Source organism: Triturus cristatus, chromosome 10, assembly GCF_964204655.1.
Source record: "Triturus cristatus chromosome 10, aTriCri1.1, whole genome shotgun sequence".
NCBI classification, from domain to species: domain Eukaryota; kingdom Metazoa; phylum Chordata; class Amphibia; order Caudata; family Salamandridae; genus Triturus; species Triturus cristatus.
This window is the reverse complement of record NC_140593.1, coordinates 1,239,598,357-1,239,613,994: the sequence shown is the minus strand read 5'-3', so window position 1 is coordinate 1,239,613,994 and position 15,638 is coordinate 1,239,598,357. Positions and strand designations below refer to the sequence as shown.

The window sequence follows — 15,638 nt, the reverse complement described above, 5'->3', positions numbered from 1 at the left end:
TGTATCCCACTTGCATTATTTGAATGCACCTTTACGCAAGCTGTATCCCACTTGCATTATTTTGAGGTATACTTACGCAAGCTGTATCCCACTTGCATTATTTTGAGGTATATTCATGCAAGCTCTATCCCACCTGCATTATTTTGAGGTATATTCACGCAAGTTGTAGCCCACCTGCATTGTTTTGAGGTATATTTACGCAAGCTGTATCCCACTTGCATTATTTTGAGGTATATTTACGCAAGCTGTAGCCCACTTGCATTATTTTGAAATATATTCACGCAAGCTGTATCCCACCTGCATTATTTTGAGGTATATTTACGCAAGCTGTATCCCACTTGCATTATTTTGAGGTATATTCATGCAAGCTCTATCCCACCTGCATTATTTTGAGGTATATTTACGTAAGCTGTATCCCACTTGCATTATTTTGAGGTATATTTACGCAAGCTGTATCCCACTTGCATTATTTTGAGGTATATTTACGTAAGCTGTATCCCACTTGCATTATTTTGAGGTATATTTACGCAAGCTGTATCCCACTTGCATTATTTTGCGGTATATTTACGGAGGCTGTATCCCACCTGCATTATTTTGAGGTATATTTAAGCAGGCTGTTTCCCGTCGGGTCATTTTCCCTTGGGCTTTGCACTGCAGTATACTCTGAATCTAAAAGGTGCGGGTCAGTCGCCGTGCACCCACTTGAATACAAGATACATGGAAAGGACCATAAACCCGTCGTGCAATAACAGCCCGTCATATCCCTTCTGCAGTTTATTTCATTCATTATCAGCTGGGACTACCATACGTTTGACACCAAATCCAATGGGAAGATCCCTATTTTCTTTTTAGATGTTGGCATTACTGTGAGCCAGTGTCAATGCCAGGCTCACCACTCATCAGCACTGGCATTGCCAAACCGACCAAAGCACAAAGCTGATCTCCACGCTCAGTCGCTCATAGTTTCTGTAGGAGAGTAGGGTCTGCTATCCTATGGTCACCCCAAATTTTTGCTTTTTGCTTTTTGCTTCACTGGTTTTTGACATATTGAGGCTGTGGGCCCGCTAATCAGACCCCCAGCCTGCTGTTCTCTCTGCTAAATTGACACTAAGCACTTTAGGTGCATAACCCATTGGAACTAGATCACCCTGTGAGCCCCTGTACCAGTGTACACTAGGTACCCAGGGCATTGGTGTATCTAAGGCCTACCAGGGGCTGAAGCATGTATTATGCCACCCCAGGCCTGGCCTAGCAATTTGACACAACTGGCTGATCACTCAGCTGGGGTAAGTTGGTGTATCCACCTCTTACTTAGGTGTAGTATACCTATACCTAACCTTAAATGGGACACATGTTAACCTATAAGTCACTCCTATGGCAGGCCTTAACAATCCTGAAGGCAGAGTGCTTGGTTTCATGTGAGATGGTGCTCTGGCATGAGCTGAGCCTGTCTGCAGTGGTCGGAACAACTTCCTTCTACCGTTTCCAGATATCGCCATACCATATACTCTTAAGTGCATTATGAACCTCGCGGTTAAATGCTATCTTTGGTTTGGCTTTATCAAAACATGTCGAGTAAGGTGTCATACGAATTGGAATACTAACCCCTCGCCAATTCTGGTGACGGGGTTAGCATTCCACCCTTCTAGAGGGACACGACATGTACAGAACCTGAAACCCGGGTAAAATCAGACATAGCCTCAGCTCCACAAAATGGACGCTGCCACCACAGACACAAGTCTGCCCTCCTGCTGCTGGGAGTCCTTCCAGCTTGGGAGATGTGGACAAAGGGTTTCCTGCCAGGAGAGGTGCGAGCACCACCCCAGACAGGAGTTTGTGTATTGGTCAGGTAGGGCTTGAATGGAATCAGACATGCCTGAGGCTCACAAGGAGCCTCGGTGCATATGCCAGTTCAAACCGGTCCTGGGGCACACCAGCCCCAAATCTGGGGCGAGCTGGACAAAGGATTGGGGGTGTAACCACCCCCCTTCCTGGTCCCACCCTTAGGGAGGGACCTAGCAGGTAGTCCGGCCCCTAGAATCCGCTTAAAGGTAGGAGCTGTGTCCTAAGACTTCAGACATCCTGGGATCAACTTGAAACTAAGAAGAAGACAGGAACTTCGACGTTCTGCTGCACAGAAGACTGAAGGAAATCTCCCCTATGGTCAGGGAGTGACCATCTTGCTAACGCAAGCACCATCCAGCGAATCGACGTCTGCTTTGCCGCCGCCTCACGCTGGAGCCCGAGCCCAGAGACCGACAAGAACTGGACCTCCAGACCTCTCACAGCCCGATCCACAGTCCCTGCAAAGCAGGAACCCGTGGAGGCACGAGACACGTGGAGCCAGCCATCTTGGAAGACACTCGACAAGCTGCAAGCGCGACAACCGAGGTTTCCTCCAAGTTGTGCTTTGGGTCCTGAGAAGCCCAACATCCGAGCAGCATCTGCACCAAAGGTGAGCCCTCCAGCATCTCCACGATCTGCGTGGGGCCCCTCTGCACTTTGCGACTCGACGCGCCTGCCCGGTCCCTGGCCCGTTGGCTAGTGGCCATCTTGGCGAACCTTTTTGAAAACTACGATGCTGGTCTGGTTGCTCCAGACTGGCCCCTGCTTCCCTCCAAAGGAGCAGCCCCTCTGACCTTGCTGGTCAGAGCCAACAGCTTTCTTCGACTCCTGCTTTTGCCAAGGCTTGTTTGCTTCTTTTGAGTCGCCGACACCGCCGACAGCGAGAGCCTGCGTGGGACAGCTCGTGAACCGACTCCTGGACGTCGTCGACCTTCAGGGACCACGTGGCTGCGGAGACAAGCTACCCCTCATCACCTGTTTGCACCCGACATCGCCTGGTACCTACCTGGTGCCACGCCGGTCACTGGCTAGTGACTGTGAACACTGTCCCCTCTGCTTACAGGTCTTCTACAACTCCGATCCATCCTTGGATCCACCGCATCTCTTCTGGACCGACCGCCTGCAGCATCTTTGTCATCAGGCTCCATTGAACAGATAGACGAAACCCGACGCACTTCGAGACCTATGCACCCGCTTCCTGTGGGTGAGGTAAAGCTGGCACTCCGGTGCACAAGTGTAGAGTAACATCTCTAATGTCTAGGTTTGAAGTCTTAAGTTCGTAGTCCATCCAGAAGACCCTTCTAGCAGTAACTTTTGAACATTTACGCACCCATTGAAAACCTATGGGAGCCCGCGTGTAACTTTCCTCACTGCACACGCGACCCGTGGACCTCCTGGTCACTAACTGAAGTTAGCTCCTTGTAGGCCCAGCGATTCTAGAGGCCCGAGGCCTTTTCCCTTTCCTGTTCGTGGTACTTATACCACTATTTTAGTATATGGTTTGAGCGGCCACCAGGGCCTATCCATATAAAGTGCAACTTCTGTATATTGTGATACTTTCTTGTTTAACGATTTGTGCTCCTGTGCTCATAAAGAGTCTAGGGGATACTTTGAGTAATAAATACATATATATTTTGAATATATATCTGTGTGGTGTCCTTTCATTGGTATAAAAGGGGGTTACATGAGGTAAAACAGCTTGCTTCACATGCCTAAACGAGTTTAGCCTGAAAGACTGCTTAGCCTACGCTACCACTAGGGCAGCTGGTCCGAAAAGGTTGACTTACAACCACACCATAAGGGTTGCTTGGCATGGTACAAGGTGGTCACTTTAATTAGTGAACATCATATACCAGGCCAACTTCTCACAGTTTCCCTCACAGATTACATTCTGATGTTGCTAATGGGAAGTGTCGCCATTTAGTGTCTGTAGATTTGGTGCAATTGTTTTATTGGCAGATACGTACGTCATGGCACATTAGACACCAGTTTGAGGTTCCCTTAGTTAACCATCATCCATGACATAATACATGTATTCCACCATTGGCGTTATCTGCTGCAGGTATGTTCCTTTCCCTCCCCAGCCTCAAGGGACTTGATCCTCAGGAGACTCCTTTTACTCCCTCTCCCTCAGCCCAGCTCCATCTCTTATTGCGGCCCGACGCTACAAGGATTTTCAGATCTGATATGGGTGATCATGGGATCTCCACCGGTTTTGTCTGAGTCTGACTCTTCTGGTGTCCCCTACTTGTTCTTTTCCCCATTACCTTTCTGCTGATTCCTGATCCGCACTCAAACCCCTTACTTTTCCCCCTATTACCCTCTTTACTCCATAGGTCTGGTTTTACTATGTTTATTGAATGCACTAGCAATAGATGTAACTGTAATGTAACTGAGTTAATGCAGTAACACATCTTAATCCTCATGTAAAGCGCTCTGATACCACCAGGTCTAGCCAGCGCTATATAAAACTCAAATAAATAAATAAACATAAATAAAAACTGCACCTATCGCTGGATAAAATACTGGCTGCTATTGCGGACGCCAAGGAAAAACTCAGCACCAGATTGGTGTGGTGGCGATGGAGCTGGGTCTTCTCAGGGTGGACCACCACAAACAGCCAATAAAGTTAAAGCCACCGACCCGCTTGTGGAGGAACAACGACCGGCGCAGCACTCTTCACAATATCAAATGACGGATGTAACTAAGAGGGTGCGGATCTTGGAGCACATGCCGAGGACATGGAGGAGCGGAATCAGCGCAACAAAGTCCATATTATGGGGTTACCTGAGGGGGCAGAGAGCAGCAACATGGTCACCTACTTAGAGCATGGGGTGAATGCTAGTAGCGCAACAAGTACCAGGCTAAAGTACCTGACAACTACAGGGTATCTGAAGCACTAAAGATACTGATGGCTTAAAAAGTAACAGTCTGTAGTACTAAAGTACCTGACCACTACAGGGTATCTGAAACACTAACGATACTCGCATCGTAATAAGTACCAGACATTGGAGAAGGTGTCAGACACCTCAGAATTAATTACAAGACATCTGATGTACTAAAGTACCTGACAACTAAAGGGCATCTGAATCATGAAAGATACTGGCAGCGTGGCAAGTACCACTGTTAGACCTGGCACCTTGGCGTGAGTCTCCCTTCCACTTTTTGTCACTGTGCCTCATGTGTTTTTATGGTGTTGGCCGCTCAGAGCACTGTGCCACTGCCAACCAGTGCCACAGTGCAAGTGCTCCCTATGTAAAATGTATATGTTGGTTGGATTCCATGATTGGCTTATTTGGTTTACTATCAGACCCCAGTAAATTGCGCCAGGAGTGCCAGGGCGTGTAAATACAAATACCGCTGGTGGGCTCGCAGCACTGGTTGTGCCACCAACAGAAGCGGCCTGGTAAAATGTATCTAAGGTCTGCCATTGCAGAACCTGCGTGCAGTCTGGTACTGACATGCTGACTGGGCAAGTGCACACACTTGCCAGTCCCTAAAACCTTCCCTTAACTTCATATTAGTCACCCCTATGGTAGGCCCCAGGGCAGGGTGCATTGTAAGCATCATAAGGTAGGACAAGCCCTCATGTGTGTGGCATGTCCTAATAGTGAATTACAGCCATTTTCGTTTTTCACTATTGTAAGTCTACCCTGTTCTCATAGGCCAGAATGGGCTGTTAAGATTGTTACATCCTATGAGCCTAACAGGCCCAGGGAACATGGTAGAAGATCGAGTTTAGTATGCCTGAACTCAGAATAATAAGGTACACCTTTTAGTAAGGTTTATTTTAATATTCCGCGTTTGCAAATGCCGCTTTTAGAAAGCTGGCCTTTGCTTGCCTAACCATTTCAGCCCGCCTCTGCGTGATGTGAATCTGCTGTCTGGCTTGCGTGAGTGACAGGGCTGGGGAAACCCAGATGGGCAGGGCTAGGTAGCCTGGTGGAGAATAGGACGATTGGCAGGTAGATGGGTGGGAGGAGCGCACCTGGGCTCTGAATAGGACTGTGCTCTGCCACCACAATGCCGGCTCCGCCCCCTGTGAAGCGTCTGATGACTCTGCCCTGCACCCTGAATGAAGAAGCCTGCATCGCATAAACAAAGTGCTCCAGAACTGGACTGAACTAGGCAAGGGCCCCCCTGGCCTGGGAGAACAAAAGAAATGTAGTATAAATGTAGGAGCCCTGCTCCTAAGAAATCAGATCCTGCTACAAGACGAACCTCTGCCTGAGGAGAAGGAACCGGGAAAGCTGTGGGAGGAATACTGTACCTGACCTGGGGGATTGGCCTGCAGTGGTTGCCCTGCTACTGAAGGAGAGGAGAAAGATTGCTGATAAACTTTGCCTCAACTTGTGCTGTTTAAGATCTCCAAGGGCTTGTGCTGAGCTTGCCCCCTGAATGAAGTCCCAGGACCAGTGGACTTCACCGCCGTGTGAGAGAGCAGGAAAACGGACCGTTTTCCCTGGAATCTGGAAGTGAACTGCTGCATGCGCTTCCCGAACGAAGCGTACTTTCCCTGAAGCTTGCACCCGCTGTCCGGCCCGAACAACGTGATTGTGGCCCCTCTACGAGCCGTAGCTCGCACCGCAAAGGAGGGTCTCACACCGCCTGAGCATCGTGACTATTGGCCCCTCGAGTCGCAACTCGCACCGTAACGGAAGGACTGTGACCGTACGGCTTCACCCCCCCTAACGAACCACCTTGCCTGCGTACGCGCCTTCCCTCTGCTTTGGGGAAAGCCGCGGCGCGTGTGGTGATCCCGTGCGTCTCCCCTGTGAGGAGTGTACGAGTGTTTGTGCCCCGCAGCGTGATCTTCAAGCATCAGAGATCGCACTGACTGCTGCGCAGCCTTCGCGCCAACTTCCACAAAATAAAGGTACTGTGCCCGATCGCACCTCGAGGTGCACGCTCCACCTTGGAGCGCCCGCAGAGCGAGTGAGACCCGCTGCCCCAACCGAACCGGGAACTAAGTGCATGGACCTTGTAACAATACGCTGAACTAAGAACTCTTTTTGCCAATAATATTGTGGACCCGCTTACACGTTATTGGGTCTTGTGATAATTCTGAATTCTATAAACAAAGTATATTTTTGATACGCCCAGTGTGGAGTCCATTTGTGGGGGTGACATTGGATTGTTGTATGTGATCACAAATGCTTAACCATTACGCCTAAAATAATGTCTTGTCTGATCGCGCCAAGCTACCTAGAGGGTGAGCAGGGGTTATTGTTAGAGTATACCCCCTTACCCTGACTGGAAGAAGGACCCCCTGGTTGTCCCAGGTACTCACCTGTGTCACCCAGGGAATCCGGATTCTAACATTGGTGGTCAGCGGTGAGGATTCTGAATTTGCATTTGTGATTTATGTACAGCAATTTTTTGTGAAACACCACATATTGAGTTCAGACCCATAACGTAGCCACATACTTGTTTAAATTTTCGTTTTGCTGGAAATCGCCATTGTTGGAAGAAACCATGCCTGATTCAGTCATTATGGAGAGAGCAGCAGCTGTCGTCTCTGAAATTGAGGATGTTGAATGGGAAGAGGAGAGACTAGAGAGCTACACCAAGGCCCAGCTGAAGGGCTTCTGTAAAAAGTTCAAAGTCCCCACTGTTGGATGTAAGCTCAAGGCAGATCTACTCAAGGCACTGAGAGCCTGGATTGAGTCAAGGGCACCTGGAGATGTAGTAGTTGTTGAACCAGCAGAAAGTGTCCGGAGTTTTGGAAGAGGCCTGTCGCCAGGAGAATTGGCAGACAGGAAAGAAACCAGGATGCATGAAATGGAGATGGCAAAACTTAAATTGAGTGGACAACTGGAGCTAGAACGCAAAAAGCTGGCTCTGGAAGAGAGAAGAATCCAAATGGAGCATGAAATGAAGTTATGGGAGTTTGATCTGAAAGCTAAAAGTTTAGAGTCCACTCCCTCTGGTGGCAGCACACCATCAGTGCAGGCAGAATCAAGGGTGTACATACCCAAGGATGTGGTTAAGGAATTTTTTAAGAATGATGACATAGGGCAGTAGTTCAAGGCCTATGAGGTAGCCATGTCCTCCCACCGGGTCCCTGAGAAAGATTGGGGAGCGAGGTTGAGGGGACGGTTCCTTAGTGAGGGGCGGGACACACTGCTAGACTTACCTTCAGATGTTTATAATTCTTATCCCCATATGAAGGCAGCATTGATGTCTAGGTATGGGTTGACCCCTGAGTTGTATAGACAAAGGTTCAGGGGTTGCACTAAGATTTCTAACAGTACGTATGTGGAGTATGTAACTTTTTTTTGCAGAGCACTGGATGGTTGGGTGAAGGGTAGCAAGGTTGATGATTTTCAAGGGCTTCTTGACTTAATGGCTTGGGAGCACTTGTCCAGTAATTGTTTTCCTGAGCTACGCAAACACCTGATTGATAGTAAGCTGACTAACCCTAGGAAGCTTGCTGAGGAGGCGGACCGCTGGATCAGTACCAGGGTCCACAAGGGTCACGTGGGAGATTCCGCCAAAGGTGGGCAGGGTCCCCAGCAGAAGAGTGGGGGGGGACAGGGGTAACCAGAGGGAGTTCCCAAAAAGGCCCCAAAGTAATCCCCAAGGGAACCAAGGGAAAGGTTCTCAGCCGAAACCGACCGGGGCCCCGACAGGTCCTCCTGTTCAGAAGGGGCCCATCAAATGTTACAAGTATGGTAACATAGGTCATCATGCCTCTGATTTAAAATGTCCTTTGTTTGGTAAACCAGCACCCACTGGTGCTCCACCCCGGCAGGTGACTAGTGTAGCCTTGGGGGAGGAGATAGCAGTCCAAGGTGGGTGGGGTCCTGCAGAGATGTCCCTTGTCTCATTAGGAGACTGTGAAGTGGTCCCCCAAACCCAGCTGCCTGATAACACTAAGAAGTACAGGCAGTGGGTGACCATCAATGGCCGTAGAGTGGAAGCTCTGAGAGATACAGGAGCCAGTGTGACAGCTGTCAAGTGTCACCTGGTGACTCAAGAGCAGGTTGTCCCAGGAGCATTATATCCAGTTGTTGCAGCTGACTACACAGAGAGTCACTGCAAGGTGGCTCAGGTTCCCTTTGAGTGGGGGGGGGGGTCTCTGGTATTCTTCAGGTAGCTGTGAGGCCTGCCATGCCTGTAGACTGTCTGCTAGGGAACGATTTGGAGAGCTCACCTTGGGCTAAGGTGGAGCGGAGTGCTCACCTGGAGATGTTGGGCATGCCGGATTGGGCGTGTGTCACCACACGGTCCATGGCAGCAAGTAGAGGTGCTCAAGAGGTCCTGGAGCCTGAGAGGGAGGCCCAGGGACCGGCCTTAGAGAGAAGGAGCAGGAGGCGTGGGAAACCGGCCCCTGAAGTTCCCCTGGTCCAGGAGGAAGTAGACCTTGAGGGGGATGCCCTGGAGCCTACAGGGGAACAGATAGCTGAACTGGGGGACCTGCCTGAGCTGACCCATTGGCAGCAGGAATGAGGTCCCACCAGGGAGGACTTTTGCAAGGCGCAGAAAGAATGCCCTTCTCTCGTGGGTGTGCGGCAGCAGGCTGCAGACCAGGCCAACGGTGATCAGTCTGGAACACATTTCATTTACTGGGAGAACGACCTCCTGTATTCAGAGCCAAAGGTTGCTGAGCCTGGGTCAGCCCGTGCGCTGGTGGTACCCCAGGACTTCAGAGCCTTCCTACTGGGGCTGGCTCACGATGTGCCATTGGCAGGACATTTGGGGCAGGACAAGACCTTTGAAAGGCTTGTCACCCACTTTTATTGGCCTCAAATGCGCAGGAGTTCAGACACTCACTGCAGGACCTGTCAGACTTGCCAGGCAAGTGGAAAGAGTGGGAGGAAGCAGAAGGCTCCTCTCCAGCCATTCCCTGTGGTCGGTACCCCATTCCAGCGAGTGGGGATTGACATTGTAGGGCCACTGGACCCCAGGACAGCGATGGGCAATAGGTTCATCCTGGTCCTGGTGGACCATGCCACCCGGTACCCGGAAGCCATCCCTCTGAGGACAGTGACGGCCCCCATGGTGGGACGTGCACAGATGGGAATTTTCTCCAGAGTGGGATTCCCTCTAGAGGTGGTGTCTGACCGAGGTACCAGTTTCATGTCCAAATACATGAAATCCCTTTGGCAAGAGTGTGGTGTAACCTACAAGTTCACCACACCTTACCACCCCCAAGGAAACGGATTGGTTGAGAGATTCAACAGAACCCTCAAAGGCATGATAATGGGCCTAGAAGGACCCATGAGGCATAAGTGGGACGTCCTCTTACCATGCCTTCTCTTTGCTTACCGTGAGGTGCCACAGAAGTCTCTAGGGTTCAGCCCCTTTGAGCTCCTGTACAGCCACCCAGTGCGAGGACCTCTAAGTCTGGTCAAGGAAGGCTGGGAGCAATCTCCCAGGAAACCTCCCCAGAATGTATATAGTTACATGCTGGCCTTCAGGAATCAGACTAGGCGATTCAGGCAACTTGCTGAGGCAAATCTGGAAGCCAGCCAGGAGGAGATGAAGCGGTGGTACGACCAGAATGCCACTCTGGTAGAGCTTCAGCCTGGACAAAAGGTATGGGTCTTGGCCCCAGTGGAGCCCTGTGTGCTCCAGGATAAGTGGACCGGTCCCTTTGAGGTGGTGGAGCGCAAGAGTCCTGTTACCTACTTGGTGGACTTGCGGTCTCCAAGGAACCCCCTTAAGGGTCCTTCATGTCAACCGCCTCAAGCCCCACTTGGAGAGGTCCTAAGTGGGCATGCTCTTGGCAACAGATGCTGGGATGGAAGAGGAGACCGAGCCTCTTCCTGACCTCCTGTCAGCCCAGGAGCAAGATGGGTCAGTGGATGGTGTCATCCTCTCTTCCGCCCTGACCCCTGAGAAACAGAATGATTGTCGCCAGCTGCTGGGACAATTCTCTGATCTGTTTTCCCTGTTTCCCAGTGTCACTGATTGGTGCGTCCATGATGTGGACACTGGGGATAGTACCCCCGTGAGGCACAAGGCCTACAGGGTGACTGACAGGGTGAGGGCCTGCATCAAAGAGGAGGTCTCCAAGATGTTTGCCCTCGGGGTAATTGAGTCCTCAAGCAGTCCTTGGGCCAGCCCAGTGGTCTTGGTCCCAAAGGCTGCAGCGCCGGGAGCCACACCCGAACTCCGGTTCTGTGTGGACTACGGAGGACTCAATTCGGTCACCAGGACTGACGCACACCCCATCCCCAGAGCTGATGAGCTCATAGATCGGCTTGGGGCTGCCAACTACCTCAGCACGTTTGATTTAACGTCTGGGTACTGGCAGATCGCCTTGACCGATGGGGCCTGTTAGAAAGGGTAGACGGACCGGGAGGGTCGGCCGGGGTCAGGAGGAGAGGTCTCCGGGGAGAGCCGTCTCCAGCGATCGTACAGACAAGTAACTTCCCCCCCACAGACAGATACCACACACGGATAAGGTTCAGTGTTCTTTATAAGCACTTCTTAAGGTACGGTTGAATGGTACAAGGAGGTCTGGACTCAGGGGTCCCCTCGATTCAAGTCTCTCAAAGCAGGGTAAGGGGTAGCGGGACAGTCTGTCTACCAGTCAGGTAGGTCGGATGAGATGATGACTAGCTCACAATCCTCGAGCTTGGTGGTTTAGTTGGTACGGGCCGCGGCAGCGCCGGCAGGTCCCGGTTGAGATGGTCGGTACACGGTCCGCGGCAGCGCCAGCAGGTCCCGGAAAGATGGTCGATGTACGGTCCGCGGCAGCGCCAGCAGGTCCCGGTGAGGATGGTCGATACAACGGGCCGCGGCAGCGCCAGCAGGTCCCGACGAAGATGGTCGTTACAACGGGCCGCGGCAGCGCCAGCAGGTATCGACTAGGATGGATGTTGCAGAAGGCCGCGGCAGCGCCAGCAGGCAGGACGATGGTTCACAAGAGCGGGCTACGGCAGCGCCAGTAGTCCGTCAAGGCTGAGTTCTCTCGGTGTCTCTCGACTCCAGGATACAACTGCCTTCCTGCCCCGGAGCTGCCCCAGTTATAGGGCAGGCGCCCTTTGATGTCCGGACCCTCGCACTTGGAGGTCGGAGGGCCCGGGATGAAGGTGTCCAGACACCCAGCAGGGGGTGGAGCCAGCGCCTGGGGGAGCTGGAGGCGATCGGCACCTGGCGGGGGGAAGAGCTCTTGACACTTCGTTCTCCCATTGCCCTGCCAAGTGGTCCGCTCACCTCCTGGGTGGAGGGTGGTGCCGGGATGTCGGGGCCGGCCAGGCCCGGGGTTAGGGTCGGGCCGAGGCCACGCGGCCTCGTGGTGCAGGGCCCAAGATGGCGGCTTGAACCGGCCGGGGGAGCCGGTGGGGCTGGGCCCCGTGATGAGTAGAGGTCCGAGGGCAGAAGATCCGTCGGGAGACGGGCCACAGGTGCTTTTCGTGGGTTATGCCTGGTGGGCCGGAGCTCGGGCCCTGTCGTGCGGGGAGGGAGCAAGCCCTTCGTGTGGCCTGTCCAACATGCGTCCCCCCCAGCTGAAGGCGGGGAGAGTCACCCATCTCCTTGGGGACTCTCTTCGTCGAGGCGGAAAAAGCGGGACAGGCCATCCGCGTTGGCGTGGTCTTGGCCTGGTCGGTGCTCCACAGTGAAGTCCATTCCCTGCAGGGAAATGGACCAGCGCAGGAGTTTTGGGTTCTCCCCCGCATCTGCATCAGCCACTGCAGGGGTCGATGGTCGGTTTGTACCCGGAAGTGGGTACCGAAGAGATAGGGCCGGAGCTTTTTGAGGGCCCACACCACTGCGAAGGCCTCCCTCTCGATGGTGCTCCAGCGCTGTTCTCGGACCAGGAGACGTCGACTGATGAAGGCCACCGGCTGGTCATGACCCTCGGGGTTTAGCTGAGAAAGGACGGCTCCGATGCCGTGGTCGGAGGCGTCGGTCTGTACCACGAATTCCCGACTGTAATCGGGGGCCTGGAGCACAGGGGCGGTGCACAGGGCGGCCTTCAGCTTCTCGAAGGCCGCTTGACAATCGGGGGTCCAGTTAATCCGCCTCGGCTGGTTCTTGGACGTGAGACCCGTGAGGGGCCCCACGATGCTGCCGTAGTCTTTCACGAACCGCCGGTAGTAGCCGGTGAGCCCCAAGAAGGCTCGGACCTCGGTCTGGGTGGCGGGGGGCTGCCAGGACTGGATGGCAGCAATCTTAAGTTGTAGCGGGGCCACCAGCCCGCTTCCCACTTGGTGCCCAAGGTAAGTCACAGACCCTTGGCCAATTTGGCACTTGCCGGCCTTAATTGTGAGGCCGGCCCGCTGGAGGGCCTGTAGGACCTCTTGGAGGTGACGGAGGTGGTCGGGCCAGTGGCGGCTGTATACAGCGATATCGTCCAGGTAGGCAGCGCTGAACTCTTCGAGCCCCGCCAAGACCTGGTTCACGAGGCGTTGAAACGTGGCGGGGGCATTCTTCATGCCGAAGGGCATGACCTTGAATTGGTAGTGGCCATCGGGGGTAGAGAAGGCTGACCGTTCCCGAGCCCTGGGTGTGAGGCCGATCTGCCAGTAGCCCGCTGTTAGGTCGAAGATACTAAGGTAGCGGGCGGCCCCCAGCCGGTCGATCAGCTCGTCTGCTCGGGGAATCGGATGAGCGTCGGTCCGGGTGACAGCGTTCAAGCCCCGGTAGTCGACGCAGAATCTCAGTTCAGGTGCGGTGCCGGGGGCAGCGGCTTTGGGAACCAATACAACCGGACTGGCCCAGGGACTGTCCGAGGGCTCGATGACCCCGATTGTGAGCATCTTGGCCACTTCCTCCTGTATGCAGGCCCGTACCCGATCTGGTACGCGGTAGGCCCGTTGTCGGACAGGGGGACTGTCCCCGGTGTCCACGTCGTGCAAACACCAAGGGGTGACCCCGGGGGTGAGGGAGAACAGGGTAGCGAACTGCAGCAGGAGGTTCCGGCAGCCCTGGCGTTGCTCCGAAGTGAGGGCGTCAGAGAGCCGGACCCCGTCCACGGAGCCGTCATTCTCCTGAGTCTTCAGAAGATCCGGGAGGGGTTCGGAGTCTTCCTCTGCCCCACTGTCCGTAGCCATCAGGAGGCTGAGTTCTGAGCGCACAAAGTGTGGTTTGAGTCGGTTGGTGTGGAGGACCCGGAGGGGGTTCCGGGAGGTCCCCAGGTCGATGAGATAAGTGACGGGGCTTTTGCGCTCGACCACTTTGAAGGGCCCCGTCCACTTATCTTGCAAGGCACATGGTTCGGTGGGGGACATCACCCATACTTGTTGTCCGGGCTCGAACTCAACGGAGGAGGCATTGTGATCATACCACCTCTTCATGTCCTCCTGGCTGGCCTCGAGGTTCGCCTTGGCCATCTCTCTGAAGCGCCGGGTCTGGTTGCGTAGGGCCAGGATGTATTTGAAGACGTCTGGAGGGGTCTTTAGGGGGGCCATCTCCCAACCTTCTTTTACGAGGCTGAGGGGCCCTCGCACAGGGTGCCCGTACAGGAGTTCGAAAGGGCTAAAACCGAGGGACTTCTGGGGAACTTCTCGGTAGGCGAAGAGGAGGCACGGGAGTAGTACATCCCACTGGCGACGGAGGGGCTCTTCCAATCCCCCAATCATCCCCTTGAGAGTGCGGTTAAAACGCTCCACTAGTCCGTTCCCTTGGGGGTGATAGGGGGTCGTGAATCTGTAGGTGACCCCGCATTGTTGCCAGAGGGACTTCATGTACTTGGATATAAAGTTCGTGCCTCGGTCGCTGACGACTTCTCGGGGGAAGCCTACCCGGGAGAAGATCCCCATTAGGGCCCGGCCAACCACCGGAGCTGTCACGGTCCGTAGGGGCACCGCCTCGGGGTAGCGGGTGGCATGGTCCACCAGTACTAAGATGAATCTGTGTCCTTGTGCCGTGCGGGGGTCCAGAGGCCCCACAATGTCTATCCCCACCCTCTCGAACGGGGTGGTGACCACAGGGAAGGGTTGCAGAGGGGCTTTTAGCTTCCGGCCACTCTTCCCGCTGGCTTGGCATGTGGGGCAAGATCGGCAGTGGTTCAGGACGTCGTTCCTCATTTTCGGCCAGAAAAAGTGGGTCACTAGGCGGCTGTACGTTTTGTCCTGGCCCAGGTGTCCAGCCAGGGGGACATCGTGGGCCAGGTTGAGCAGAAAGTCTCTGAAGCGGAGAGGTACCACCAGTACTCGACCGGCCCCCAGCTCGGCGATTCTTTGCTCGCTGTATAGCAGGTCGTTATCCCAGTAGACCCAGTGAGTTCCGGTGGAGTCCCCTGCGTTCTGGGCGCTGGCTTGTTGGCGGAGTCCCTCGAGGGAGGGACAGGTCTTTTGTTCCTGGCGGAACTGTTCTTGGGTGGGCCCCCCTTCTTGACGCCACTGAGCCAGGTCAGGGAGGTCCTGGGGTTGCGCGTCCCCTTCGGTCGTCGGGTCTGGGAGGCTGGCCTCGTCGTTGTCTTCTACTGGGGCGACCGGGGGCGGAGGTGCTGGCCATTCCGGTTCTTCTGATCGAGGGACGGCACGGGCGGCCATGGACCGGGTGGTTATGCAGGCCCAGTCCGGGAGGCCCAGCATCCCCAGGTGCTCTCTTCTCTCAACGGTGGCCCACGGGGAACTCTCGAGGTCATTCCCCAGGAGGCAGTCCACGGGGGCATCGTCCCGGACCGTCACCTTCAACAGGCCGGAGACCCCTCCCCATTCGAATGGGACGCAGGCCATTTGACACATACTTTCAGAGTTGTCTGCCGAGCGGACGGGGCAGAGAATGTTCGGCAGGATCTGCTCGGGCTTCACCAGGTGACAGCGGACGGCCGTCACACTGGCGCCTGTGTCACGCAAGGCCTCGGCTCGCTGTCCATTAATGGTCACCCACTG

General features: G+C 54.1%; 1 protein-coding gene across 2 annotated transcripts in view; it reads right to left on the bottom strand.

Annotated features, from left to right (window-relative positions):
* MAGIX (MAGI family member, X-linked) overlaps nt 1-15,638 on the bottom strand; it is a 463,247-nt gene that overhangs the window by 192,875 nt on the left and 254,734 nt on the right. The window lies entirely within an intron of this gene.